This window comes from Lepisma saccharinum, chromosome 16, assembly GCF_977018435.1.
Source record: "Lepisma saccharinum chromosome 16, izLepSacc3.1, whole genome shotgun sequence".
NCBI lineage: Eukaryota > Metazoa > Arthropoda > Insecta > Zygentoma > Lepismatidae > Lepisma > Lepisma saccharinum.
Genome location: NC_139244.1, coordinates 56,317,895 through 56,331,480, shown reverse-complemented (window position 1 = coordinate 56,331,480; position 13,586 = coordinate 56,317,895). Strand labels below are relative to the sequence as shown.

Here is a 13,586-nt window from a genome sequence, read left to right as displayed (position 1 = left end):
GGTGTTTACCAGTCTGGAAACTGGAAAAGTCAGGGAAATTTATTATTTTTCTGAAAAAAAAATAATGTTTTTGTAGGAGTGCAGTAAGGAAACAAAGAAACAAAAAGGTACAAGAAATAACTTTAAAATTTTGTTGTGGACACACTGTACTTGAGCTTGATACGCTGAGTAGTACTGGCAGTTACAGTACAAATTGTAGAAATTATACAGTATATTAAATACTGTATGATAAAGGGTCATATTTTGAACTAATAAGTGTGTTTTTTTTAAAAAAAATTACCACTTTTTTGTTTGCAATGTTTTGGTTCTGTTTGATAGATATTAGGATTTATACATATATTATCAAATTTGAGTATGATTATGTATTATTTTTGCTATAATTGTTATGATTTTATGTAAAGAAGAATTCCATTAGTTACATGGTAAATTATTACATAAAAGCTCATCCCTGATACCCCTTATCCTAACAGTCAATTTCTGTTCAGTGTCCCTCTCGTTATTATTTTCATGTGAAGAGAACATTCTAAATAGTTTGTTAAGTGGAATTCTAAGTATGACCATCTTGCACATGTTTAAATACTTGAATAATGCTAATGACTTGGTCTGAAAAACCTGGAAAAGGCAGAGAATGTTGTTTTTACAAAATTGTAGACACACTGTAAATGCATATAATGATATGAGTCTGATTTTCTGAGAACTTTTTAGAGTTACTGTAGAATTGCACCAGTACTTCGAGGTGACGTGATGCAAATGCACGTGTAACGCATAAATTCTAAGATGGCAGATTGGACGGTTCAGCAGAAAGTGTTCTGTATTCTTTCACTGGCAGAAAACAATCTGCGAAGCTTGTTCAACGTGCTTTTTGGCATGAATTCAATCTTTGTCACGACAATGTTCCTTCCTATGTGAGAATTGTTAAGTGGGATAAACAACTAAGAGAAACTGGAAGTGTTGTGTCGGTACCCGTGAAGTACACAAAGCAGAAGGTATCAGAGGAAAATATTGAAGTGATTCGCACTGCATTCACAAGAAGTCCAAGTTTAGAGCTCAACTTTCCTTGGTCTACTATCCATGACGTGCACAAAAGGTTACGTCTTATGTAAGACGTTCAGAACACTTCGTAACATCAGCTGTTGTCTTAACCACCTTGCTGATATTCATTGACTTTAAAATGTGATTTAACATGCGCATAACTATTATGCGTTCTTTACCTCGAAGTTTACCAATACTGCGTCTTTTTCCAGCTTCTCTATCCATTATTAAACGCAATATGTAACTTACATGCCATCCACAATTATCACACAGCACACTGCACTTCCTATGAACCGGCGCACCTGCCTGCAATTGAATTGTAACCTCGGTGGCACGCAATGAATTTGATATGCAAGACAACCTGTGAAAACAAACTATGATTGCGCAATAAATAATGGTGCTGTGGTGTGTTCTGCAACACTCCACGCTTACCGGGCCGCTTCTGGCAGGAAAAACCCAAAGAAACAACTAAATAGGCTCGTTAGTTTTGGGTTCCCATCCCGTTCCTCACCAGAGCGTTTGGAACCAAAGAATCAATCACAGGCAAGAACTTAATGAATTAATGTTGCAGGGTGATTTATTTACAATTCAACAAAACAAGGCTCGGATTCTTCCAATAATTCTCTAATTTACATTATTTACATTCCTCTAACTTGAGCCCCACGGCAGAACTGCCAAGTGGAAGCTAAGCATCGGCAGAACTGCCTCGGGATGCTCTTTCTCATGGGAGGCCACTGGAGACCGAAGATCACTCTCCCTTCTACTATCCGGTTCATAATCACACTCTGTCCTGTCCTCTGTCAGAGGCCATATTTATACATCCTCCCTCGTCGCATGAGGGAGGGCTGAAAGTTCAAATCTTATTGGCTCTTTTAAACTACACAGAACCATTAAAGAAACCCAAGCATACAGAATCATACACAAACACAAAAATTAAACAAAAAACAAATACTGTTTGTAACAGGTGTAACAATGCATTCTAAAAATAACTTCAAACAATGGTCAACACTTTTCTCGCTTGGTCTGCACGTGTATCGCGACAAACCGAAAAGTTTCTCACTCACCAACTTTTTCGTGTTACGGTCTGATGATTTATATGAAATATCCAATGTGTGTGTGTGTGTGTGTGTATATATATATATATAACTCTCTAAGTAAGCAAATTAATTCACTCAGGCGAAGAATATTATATCTACAAACACCTTAGATCCCAAAGAAAACTGATGAGTTGTTCAAGCTGTTTGATATTTATAGCTTTTGAAGTATTTACTAGAAAAAATTAAGCATTTTGCAAAATTACATAATTATGAAAATTTCACATCACATGAATTTATGGCAGGTTATATAAATAGAGCATAAAAAATAATGATAACACTGTTACATGACTTTTACATTTTGTAAATTTTGTAACATCTGCCAATGCATCGTTAGTAGATTTAGAATTTAGAATAGACAGCTATTGGCAAAACTCGTGTATTAGAGAGAGAGGGAAGTACTCCATTTACTTCCATACTGACTTTTAAGGTTGAGACAATCTATAACTGGGTTTTGTGTGATTAGTCTTACAAATGGCAAAAGAAAACCTCTGCTTTATTGTTGGTCTTTATTGTCATTCTCTACACAATTTTGTCACGCAATTTATGTGAATTCTAAAGCACATAATATTCATCAACACACATACAATGTCATCACTAAATATTTCTTCTATTAATGAGGAACAACTCCAAATATATCCATCTTCCAATTTGTACATTAGAGTAACATAATTTGTATGGCCTCTCCAATGGCTAGTGGTAGCATCGTCATCTTGTAATCAAGGGGTCCTGGTTTGATACCCAGTGGAGGCACATAGTGGTTCGGATCCCACTTTAATATGTAGGTAGGTCCAATCTCGATTAGCCTTTTTGTGCATAAAGCAGACTTAAAACATAAAACTCAATCAACTCAACACAATTTATATGTAGGAATAGCCCAAAACTCGCATATCAATTTTCCGAATCATTTTCAGACTGGAAGCAGGGACACATTATCCTCCTGAGTATAGACTGCTTTCTTTTGACCAGGGTTTCGGAGCGGAGCGGATCAACGCTCCGGCTGTTGCCCACGCTCCGGAGCGAGGAGCGAGATTCTAAGAAATAGTTCGCTCCGCTCCGGAGCGGAGCGATGTCTTAGCCTGCTCCGCTCCGGAGCGGAGCAGCGGAAATCTGAAAATTTCTCGCTCCGCTCCGGAGCGAGGAGCGAAATTTTAGAAAATGGTTCACTCCGCTCCGGAGCGGAGCGCTACCTTGACACGCTCTGCTCCGGACCGGAGCAGAGGAGGTTGGAAAATTTCTCGCTCCGCTCCGGAGCGAGGAGCGAAATTTTAGGGAACGGTTCACTCCGCTCCGGAGCGGAGCGATACCTTCTGACGCTCCGCTCCGGAGCGAGGAGCGATATTCTAAGAACTTGCCCACTCCGCTCCGGAGCGAGGAGCGATATTCTAAGAACTTGCCCACTCTGCTTCGGAGCGACTCCGGAGCGCTCCAAGGTTGGATAATACGAGTGTATACAGAAAACTAACGATCAAAGGTTCCGAGTACATTAGTAATTTTGTTTGTGGAATTTGTACGGCATTTGAACATCGCCCGTTATTGTTGTTATAAAACTGATTATTACTAAAGCTAGCGCCACGGAAACAGTCCATACAAGATTACGTCACTCACCTACAGTGTTGCCAATAAGCAAGGAATAATCCTTACACAAGACACCAGGGAAGGCACAATCAAATGCATACGTACAACGCGAAATGTGTCAATTGTGAAGCGTAGAAGTATGGCAAACCTGGAGGGCCAGGGGTGTGGAGGGAGGCAAGGGGAAGCTTCGATCTTCACTGGACTGTTTTCGTGAAGAGAGCGATATTATTATTATTATTATTATTATTATTATTATTACATTTTCATTATCATTTTTACTACTCTACTACTACTTCTGGGGACAATATATTTCAATAGCAGGTGTGCCACCTGTGGGTTTATAAGTTGAGAGAATGGAACCACTCTCTCATTTCCTGCCACCAGGGATCGCGACTGAAACTCATTTCGGTTCAACTTCTGGTTCGGGATAAGCACTTCGGCATATCGGCCCGACGTTACAGTCCACGCCACGGGAGAAGTGAGTTATTCCGGGATATTGGTTCGAGTAACACTGGCGAAACTACTGCAGAGAATCCATTCGACCTTCTAAAGGCCAGGAGCACGCAGAGGAAATGCGATGCAACTTGTACGGAGGAAGATAAAAGGCAGAGAGGTGTTCATGCAAAACACTCGCTCGTGCACGATTGCCATATCTAACTTTCTTTTACGCTGGTTATGTATGATACTTTGAATGTAGCGAAAGGGAAAAGTTTAAAGTAATTGGAAATTCAGGTTGCTAATTTTAACTTTTCGATTTTTGAATGTATGAAGTTGAAAATCGGAATCATGCTTATTAATGTCACCGTAAACACGGCCAATTAGGAAACGTTTTAATTTGAAATACAGAGTTTTCATATCTAACTTTTTGAAAATCCTGACACTAGAAAGTTGAAAACCGGCTTAACCAAAAATGTAAATTGCCATATTTGGTTTAATTTTATGAAGGTATAAAGTCGAAAATCGGAATGCTGTTTGCATACAGCCGAACAGGGGAATTTCAATAGTATAAAATGCAGGGTTGTCATATCGATTCTTTTTCCCAATTTTAAAGGCAGGAAGTTGAAATAGGTATTTAATGGTTACATACGTATACTACTGCAAAAATTACAAAATGTCTGGTTGCCATATCTAACATTTCAAGTTTGTAAGCAGTAACCTGGAAATAGGCATGGTGGTTATAAGAAAATTGCAAAAAAAAATTGGGAAAACGACTAATGGAATGTTGCTATATTTAACTTTCTGAGTCTAGAAAGCCAGAAAACGTATACGTATAAAATTAATTTTTTTTGTATTAAGTACGTTGTACACAGCAAACTGAAAGCAAGTTTTCAGTAATGAACAATGTGTAGTCAGAAGATAAGTCGAAACAAGATGTATAAACCTTAATAACCGTGATAAACACAAAATGTAATATTATCTACTTGGATAGGGGCATGTCCTGAATTTTATGGTTTCATTTTGAAAAACAGGGCTGCGAGCAATACGTGCCTTCCTCGCTGATGGCATTTGATTTGCTTTTTATTACTTAGCTTTTAATCTTGGTTAATCGCGACGATGTTAATGAGAGAATTGATAAATGTGTACTGAAAAAAAAAGGTAGCGCGCTGTACCCCGATAAAATAGTGGTAACAACGCCGCTTTGTAATGAAGGGGCACTGGGATCGATACCCGGTGGAGGGACATAGTGGCTCGAATCCCACTTTAGGTAGGATTTAAACTGTAGGTCTATTCTCGATAGCGTATTGTTGAGTCTTAAATACACCAAAAGTCCATAACAAAAGGCATTGTTTCAACGTATGTTGAATGTATAATTGCAATGTATATTGTGATAAATTAATCCTTAAGCAAATATAAATTTGTAATTCTGTTTAACAATAAGAGACTTCACTTACCTTTACATCTATTCACAACAGCATAAAAATACAACTTGGAAATTAATTTCCAAATGAACAACCTCTTATTCGTATCTTTTACGTATGTGTGTGTGTTTTCTGAAATCTGACAAAGTCCTAATAATGTATTCACTTCATAAGTGTCTATTACATAACAGAAAGCATCACTGGGTATTCAATATCAGACGAATAACGAATTCCATGGGAATATTTCTGTGAGTTCAGCTCTCAACGACAAATGGTGTTGGTTTGACCCGCATTAATGTCATTGGTTTGTGTTTGTTTCTCTATCACAGTATATTTCTTTTCCATAGTTTCGGTGTCCTATTTTTTTGCTGACTTATCTAGGATTTGTTTAAAATTACGGATCATGAGAAATATACGATTAAAGGCAAGGCAAAGTTAATAGTCCTGTAAAGACAAATTGAAACTTATACTTAGTTGAAATGACAATTGGTCATTGTTGATTACAATTATAGAAATAGCTTGATCGAAATACTTGGTTTTCTTTTACATATATTTTTGTAATTCTTTTTGTGCACCTTTCCATTCCTACTTGAACACGTAGACTATAAATAAAAACTCGGTATGATTTCCTTCAATTCATTATTAGAGTATAGATCTTCCATGATTCTCGTGGCTTATGATGCATAGAATTAACAATTACGGATTTTTCTTTGTTGTTTTTGTATATTGATTTAAGAAATCTAGTCACCTTATAATTCCATTAACCGAGACTGGTTGGAATGATTTATCCATACGCATGGACGTCCGGAAGGGAGGGGGGCCACGCCACCTGGAAATGAAAGTGAATCAAAAAGCTCATATTTCACGCACATAATTTCATTTCAGTCACAGTAATATATGTTAATTATTGCAAGGGCATTGCAGGAACATGATAACTTTTAAAGGGAGTAATACTATTTTGGGGAAATTCTGCCTCATTCTGCCCCCCTTCCTTGGAAAAATGCCTTGCTTGTCCCTTCCTGGAAAAAATCCTGAAGACGTCCACGTATCAGCGGCGTTAAAAATTTCATTAAATGTCCATACATCACCGTTGACAAGCACACATAATATGCATGTAATGATACAAGAGAACACAGCCTTTAAAGGCTTCTTTTTATGACAGTGAAGAGAAGAACAACACGCGCAAGTAACTTTTAAAAGAGAACAATCTAGCCAGAATTGGTGTAGCATAATTCTAATACAACTGGCAACACCGGATCTGTCTGGCAAAGGCGATGTCTCTACCATGTACGGATAAGTCGAACGCAACGTACAGCACAGCGAACGAAGTTCTCAACCCTGAAAGCACACACAAACAAGCTATGTACCAGTTTCATCCTCCTCCCCTCTTGAAAAGGGCACAAGACCAATGCGCTAGCCGATTGCACTGATTCACCTGCAAGGAACACGGAATACGGCACAAAACGAAGCTGTCTGTTGTATGGGGGAGGTGGGTCGGACAAATCCGCAAAGCAGAAAAACTGATTGCTTGAAATTATTCGTAACCCATTCAACACATAACAGTCAAACTCTTATATCTAAGAGTCACAATACAAAATAGAACATCTCAATACAGAAATACTATTTACGTAATTCATATTTCAACTTACATCAAATGAACCTCTCTCTCTCTCTCTCTCTCTCTCTCTCTCTCTCTCTCTCTAGAGAGAGAGAGAGAGAGAGAGAGAGAGAGAGAGCCAAAACAACATTCTTGTATTGTTTTACCAATGTTTAATGTTCATGATTGATTGATTGATTTAGTTCATTTTACTTCTCTTCTTTGTCGCTTTTGACTAATCGCGAAGATGGGGATGATCGATGTTATGATTAAATTGATGAACGATACACACAAAGATTGTACATTCGCCTCACTTAGTACTCCGGCAGTTTGTTTCTTTATACAGCATATTTGCAGAAGATACAATTCAACATACAAGTGTATAAAATAAACTTATTACTAACTTCGTTGACCCTGTACAAGCCCATGCCGGGATTTGAACCACCCCAAGGATCCCTGACGTCATAGGGTGCTGTGCTGTAGAGCGACCACAAACAAAAAAGCTTCGGCCAAAAGTCGCCGCGCACCTCCCCCTTCACCCGTTCAACTAGGGCCATAAGGAAGCATGATCCACTCTGTCCCTCCCCTCCAAGCGGGGGCGATCATACAGACAAACAACTAGAGTACGTGGAAACAGGACTGTAGGCTCTTTTCCATGTGGTTCTACTATAACCACTCCGTCACGGAAGTCAGCTTTAATGTGCACATTCCCATTATTCACAGTTGCATTACAGCATTCGTGTAAAAAAAACTCTTAAACCGGATCGGAGCGTGCTGTCAAAAGCACCACGCTCCGGAGAGGAGTGCTGTTGTCTCACGCTCCGCTCCGGATCGGAGCGTGCATCTAAAAAATCTGAACCACTCCGCTCCGGAGCGGAGTACTGCTGTAGCACGCTCCGCTCCGGATCGGAGCGTGTGTCTCAGAAAGCCGAACCACTCCGCTCCGGAGCGGAGTGCTGTTGTATCACGCTCCGCTCCGGATCGGAACGTACGTCTCAAAAAACTGAACCACTCCGCTCCGGAGCGGAGTGTTGTTATATCACGCTCCGCTCCGGATCGGAGCGTGCAACTCAAAAAGTCGAACCACTCCGCTCCGGAGCGGAGCGTGTCTCTCAAGAAGCCGAACCACTCCGCTCCGGATCGGAGTGCTGTCGTACCACGCTCCGCTCCGGAGCGAGGAGCAGAGTAGAACTGACGCTTCGAAGTCGCTCCGGAGCGCTCCTTTAGTACGCTCCGCACTCCGCTCCGAAACCCTGCTTTTGACAGTACATTTTTTTGTGCTGGATTTCTGTTTTGATTTCTCTTGGTTTTTCCACATTGTTTTTGTGGAATTTGTTCATTTCTTTTCATTCTTTTCACCAGCTTCATTTTTATTTTATGTTTCAACTCTCTGGATTAACTGCTTCATTCTGGTGGGCCTCTGTGGTGGGGTGGTTAGCACATTACACTACAATGCCAGGGGACCCGAGTTCAAATTCCATCCTGCATATGGATGTTTGACAGTGTCCATTCATCACTCATCCCCCCCCCCCCCCAATCTTCGCAAATCAGCCAAAATTGGCTCAAAAATTGAAGTAAAATAAAGCAAGTCAATTGATCAATCAATGCTTCATTCTGAAGGTGTCCCTTCTCACTGGATGTTATGAAACTAGGGCTGAGCCAATGTATTGGTATCAGCCAATATCGGTGGTATCGTTTGGAATTTATTTATCAATGCCAGCCGATATTGTGTGGTATTTTGGTCTTCCACGAGGTCCGCAAAAATTCTGCGCGACACTTTCTAGGAGTCTATTTATCCTGGAAATCCCTCAAAATTCAAACTTTCTTTGTATTTTGCACCAATTTTGCATAAAAAAACTGGATTTTGTGATTACATAACATATATTTTAGTATTCTGATGCAATATTTGAATATTCTAAAGTAAAGTGATGCATATAATTGGATAAGAATATTTGCACAACTTTTATTTTTTGCAATTTGCAAGAATCTGCATCGGTGGAAATTGATAAGATTATCAGCATCGGTATCAGTATCAGCTGAGCCCTAAAGGAAACTCTTTGTGGATAGGAATCATATTTACTTCTCTTCTCAAGGTTTCTTAGAGAGTAACTCATCCTTTTAATTGACCGATTCTCAGTGCTCGTATTGAAAGGAACCTGGCCAGTAAGTTCACACTCCACATTTAAAGATTTTTTGAAGTTTCAATTTTTTTCTGCACTTCCCTTCCTGTCAGCACTTGCATTGTCTTTTGTCTAGCTTGTCTTGGTTAGCATTGAAAACTGTGTCATCGTCAGTCATTGTTCATATACCTAGGTATAAAAGCCTTCACCAGTTTCTGGCCTCTATGGCAGATAGGGGTGCTGGGTTCAAATCGTGGCTTGGGCATAAGTGTTCTTTGTGAGTATGTATCATTTCATCAATTTGATCATATCGTTAGAGGCATACAGGTTTGGTTTTTGACAGAAACATGAAATAACACTCTGTAATGTTTTTTTATGTTTTTGAAAGGTGTGAGATGCATGTTCCTACCATGTTTTGTTACGAAATTATGAGAAATGAATTGCAAAATGCGAAATAAAATCTTAAAAATATGAAATATGAGTTTATTTACGGCGGGACACTTTTTGAAGTCTGAATTATCCTGAGAGTTATGGAAACCACGGAAAATAGATTAATTCTACTGTAAATATTTGAGAAGCAAAACTGGACTCCTTTACACAGGAATAAACTACATAAAATGTACTATTACAAGGGAAAATTATTTATTTTGTGTAATAAGTGTAGTTTTTAAAATAAGAAATGCTGTTATTTTCACCATTTTTATAGTGATTTTGATCTCGAAATGTGCCTAGTTTTTGTACCAAAATCTTGATCTTTTATTCACCATAAATATGTGGCTCTAATCATCACTGATCCTCATCTTCATGATTAGGAAAAAGTGGCAGAAAAGCGAAGTAAAATAAACCAAATCAATCAATCAACTTTCACCAGTAGTTCTTTCTGCTTGTGCAGCACCTGTCATTCTCGATCTGCCCCTCTAGTATGACAGAAGAAAGTTTGTTTCTGTCACTGTTTATTGCAAGCTGGACTATCAGCATTGGTTGACAGTGAACTGGGACAAATCTCCTTTCCATGTCAATAAGTATAATGCTTTGAAGATATACGCTGCACTGTACTGTCCTAGGTGGCTTCAGTGATTGTAGAACCAGAATTTAATATACTAGAGTTATCAGTTGTTCATCTATGTGCCTTGTTTGTGATCTGGTTCGTTGTCTCAACTTTTTGGTAAGCTTCGTGCAATGTCTCCGGGCAGTCCTTTCTGCTTCTAAATCTGCTGAATAAGGTAGGCTGTCAGCATTTTCAACAGCCTAGTGCCATTCATATACCATTTATTCCATCATTGCCCATTCTATTAGTGTAATTTAAAATGCAAAATCGAGGAAACTTCCATAATATGTTGGGAACTTGCAGATTAAATGTATATTGATGTAAAATGTAAAATCAGGATTCCACCGTATGTGGAATGCTAAAATTATCAACAATTTTACGAACAAACTCTTAAATTGGTATACCTGATTAATCAGTTCTGTAAGTAATAAATCTTTAGAGGTAGAACAGGATGCTAGTCTATCATCTGTATGCTTATATTGGCTGGTAATTTTACCAGTGATCAGAACGCTACATTTTAAAAGTAGCTTCGCTACAGCTACAGCTACATTTTACAAAAAGTAGCTCGCTGCGCTACTCCTGTTCGCTACTCGCTACTTCTGCATAAAAAAAACTTAAAAACAACCATGTGGATATTAAAAAAATCCCCTACTACTGGTAAATAGATTCTGTTATTTATTATCATGATTCCCGTCATTCGATAATTTTGATAGCAGTGTTACTTCAGTTACTTATTTTTACTATAGTTTTTGAGAATAACATACCTATGCAAGTGGCATATCAATTCAAATTTGATATATGAATATTGCAAATAGGGTGTTACCCAAATAAATGATTACAACTATACACAAATAAAAATTGGTAGGATTACGTATTTATGTTCACATCAACATATTTTTCTTGAGAATAAATATTTCATTTTTTAATAGACTGATATGAAGGCAGCATTTTGAATGAAAAAAAGGGCTCCAGGTTCGATACCCAGCGATGGCACATAGTGGTTAGGATCCAGTCTTGATCAGCTTATCTATGCATAAAATGGACTCAAAACAAGAACTAGGATCCTCCTGCTCCTCCATTCCCCACACTGGTCATCATTCATCATTCTTCCTCATTCTCACAATTAGCCGAAAGTGGCAGAAAGCGACTATAGATAAGAGAATAATTAAATAAACCATTCATCCTCATTGTCATGATTGAGAAAAGTTGAAGAATAGATGAGGAGGTAAACAGAAGAGGACAAATGTGTGGTGGACTATATCAAAGTGTTCGAAGATTAATATCGAACAGGGATGTACCTATGAAATGCAAGAAGGTAATATATAACACATACTATGTGCCAATAATTACGTGAAATAGAGAGACAAAAAAAGATGCAGGCAGTGGAGATGAAATTTTTAAGGAGTCTATGGGAGAAGACTAGAAGGGATAGAATAAGGAATAAGGAGATCCGACAGACAGTGGGTTTGGTGAAGCTTCAGGACAGGATAGATCAAGCACAGATGAGATGGTTTGGACACATGAAGAGGGTGGATGCAGAAAGACTACCAGTAAGAGATTATAATGCACAAGGAGTGGGAATAAGGCCAAGGGGGAGACCAAGATGTCGGTGGAAAGAGCAGATAGTGGAGAGTGTTAGGAGAAGAGGACAAGATTGGAACACCTTGGAAAGAGAGGAGTGGTGGAAGACCAGGAAATAATGGAGAGGCTTGACTTCTATGCCGACCCAGTCAGAGGCAGGAAACGGCGAAGGATGATGATGTCATGATTACCAAAAGTTACAGACAAGTGACGCAAAATTAGGAAAAATACATAAATTTGAAAACTATGTATATTAACTAAAGAAAATTGTTGTTTCTGCAGAAAAGTCAATAACTCATACGTACTTTTTACAATATGATACAATATATTGAGGAAACTGTCGTGTAAACCCGAGTGTTCTAAACGTATTGTAATTTTAAAATTTGTGAACAAATATTATCGCGAAAATAATTGTAAGTCCAGAAACTCTTATCATTCTTGTAACAATAATTTCTTGCTGGTGAAGTCCTATATACTGACAATGATCAATGCTGTTAACGTACTGAGCCATTTATTGCTGGCACTATTCCTTTGTCAGTGCAGTGGAAAATCCATCGCTCGTTTTTGCACTGCAAGTTATGTTTTACACAGCAATTACCATATTTACTCATGTATAATGCACACTTTTTTCTAAAATTTTTGCCCCGAAAAACTGTGGTGCTTATTATGCACGGAATAATTCGGACAGCCAACATGAAACCGTACAGGGTCATTCCATGATTTTGTAACACTTGCATTGATTTTTCATGTTTACGGAATCCTATCATGTTATATATCGTTGGAAAGCTTAAATCCTGCAGTTTCTGAATATGGCCAAGATAGCGACACTAATGAGAAATGCAGTTGAAATAAGCTCATCACAAGATGAAGGAACATTCTGATTTTTATGGTACTTTGGATGAAAGAAAAGATAAGGAAAGAGAAAACAATAATTAAAATGCATTACTGACCAAATAATATTATATATATGGAGTGTGTAAATGCCTTAATGGAAGAAATCTTGTCCTGCTAACTGCTAGTTTGAGGGTCCTGAATGTGCGTCCTATAAATGTTACGTTAATCATGGAGAAAGTGTATAATTTAAAGTTCTTTTTAGAAAAAATGAAGAGGAAATGAGCAAAACCATGTATAAAACTTTAAAAGCCATGTCCACAATTTTTCACTTTGTAATGTAATGTTCTGCAACATCAAGAAAAGTAGTGCTGTTCTTGCGGAATTCGAGATTACTCTTCCCGTCACATGGGCTGCGTATCAGCTGTATTTGTTGGGTGAGAAATAATAGAAAATATCTTCTTGAGCACTGCAAATCCATAAGTTAATTTTGACTATTACAGAATAAATAAGGTGGTTAAAGAGTAAAAGATTTGGGATGCTAAACACAGTGGTTGGGGAGGTGGCGTGGGTTGGTTACTTATTGTTTACACAAGAGAATATTCTCCTCTTGGTCCACATAGAAACAGGTGACTCATTGAATAGGTATGATGTCATTCACTGTTGATCGGCATAGCAACAGCTTTATAACCTACAACTAAGAAATCCATTTCTCGAAACTGGATTGTACTGCGCATTATATACGAGATATAGTTGTTTGTCACTTTTCCCCCATCAAAACCAGGGTGTGCCTTATATACACATTTTGGTGTATCTTACACCATGGATATCCACAGGATTTGTTCC

The 13,586-nt window shown here is 38.3% G+C and overlaps 1 protein-coding gene across 1 annotated transcript in view; it reads left to right on the top strand.

Annotated features, from left to right (window-relative positions):
* tefu (Serine/threonine-protein kinase tefu) overlaps positions 1-13,586 on the top strand; it is a 186,823-nt gene that overhangs the window by 47,220 nt on the left and 126,017 nt on the right. The window lies entirely within an intron of this gene.